The sequence below is a fragment of the Aethina tumida genome, chromosome 1 (genome assembly GCF_024364675.1).
Source record: "Aethina tumida isolate Nest 87 chromosome 1, icAetTumi1.1, whole genome shotgun sequence".
NCBI classification, from domain to species: domain Eukaryota; kingdom Metazoa; phylum Arthropoda; class Insecta; order Coleoptera; family Nitidulidae; genus Aethina; species Aethina tumida.
The window spans coordinates 8,545,053-8,546,833 of record NC_065435.1 but is presented as its reverse complement, the minus strand read 5'-3'; positions in this window follow the sequence as shown (position 1 = coordinate 8,546,833).

Here is a 1,781-nt window from a genome sequence, read left to right as displayed (position 1 = left end):
TAAAAAATATATATTTTATTAAATAATCTATACATAACATAAAGAAAGTTTAATGTTTTGTTGGGAACATTTTGTTAGTTTTAATGATCATATCATTATAAAACTTTTGATTCAAGTTTATTCCTATTTAAGTTTATAAATATATAACAAATAAGAATTTTATATGAAACAAAAAAAAAAAAAAATCAAATTCATCTTACAAAATATTTTAATTTGGTAAAATTTTTTTGAAAAATATTTTAAAATTTTAGTTTTAAGTTTATTTTAGTTTATCCATATACAATTTTATAAATCTATAACAAAAAGGAAAAAAAAGTAAGAAAAATATTTAAATTCATATTATAAAATATTTAATAATTTGCCAAAAATATATAGAAATATATTTCAAAACTATAATTTCTATTATTTTTAAAAACTTTGGTTTTAAACTTTTCAATATACTGAAATATATTTTAAGATTTTAGTTTGTATTATTTTACTTCCATATTTAAGTTTATAAATGTATAATAAAAAGGATTTCTTATTATTTTATATGAAAAATGTAAGAAAAATATTAAATCAAAATCATAAAATATTTTAATTTGCCAAAAATATTCTAAAATATATTTTAAAATTTTATTTTTCATTATTTTTAAAAATGTTGGTTTTAAATTTATCCATATTTAAGTTTATAAATGTACAATAAAAAGGATTTTTATTATTTTATATAAAAAAGTAAGAAAAATATTAAATTAAAATCATAAAATATTTTAATTTGCCAAAAATATTCTACAATACATTTTAAAATTTTAATTTTCATTATTTTTAAAAATTTTGGTTTTAAATTTATCCATATTTAAGTTTATAAATGTACAATAAAAAGGATTTTTATTATTTTATATAAAAAAGTAAGAAAAATATTAAATCTAAATCATAAAATATTTTAATTTGCCAAAAATATTCTACAATATATTTTAAAATTTTAATTTTCATTATTTTTAAAAATTTTGGTTTTAAATTTATTCATATTTAACTTTATAAATGTACAACAAAAAAGATTTTTATTATTTTATATGAAAAAGTAAGAAAAATATTAAATTAAAATCATAAAACATTTTAATTTGCCAAAAATATTCTACAATACATTTTAAAATTTTAATTTTCATTATTTTTAAAAATTTTGGTTTAAATTTATTCATATTTAACTTTATAAATGTACAACAAAAAAGATTTTTATTATTTTATATGAAAAAAGTAAGAAAAATATTAAATCAAAATCATAAAATATTTTAATTTGCCAAAAATATTCTACAATATATTTTAAAATTTTAATTTTCATTATTTTTAAAAATTTTGGTTTTAAATTTATCCATATTTAAGATTATAAATGTACAATAAAAAGGATTTTTATTATTTTATATAAAAAAGTAAGAAAAATATTAAATTAAAATCATAAAATATTTTAATTTGCCAAAAATATTCTACAATACATTTTAAAATTTTAATTTTCATTATTTTTAAAAATTTTGGTTTTAAATTTATCCATATTTAATATTATAAATGTACAATAAAAAGGATTTTTATTATTTTATATAAAAAAGTAAGAAAAATATTAAATTAAAATCATAAAATATTTTAATTTGCCAAAAATATTCTACAATACATTTTAAAATTTTAATTTTCATTATTTTTAAAAATTTTGGTTTTAAATTTATCCATATTTAAGATTATAAATGTACAATAAAAAGGATTTTTATTATTTTATATGAAAAAAGTAAGAAAAATATTAAATCAAAATCATA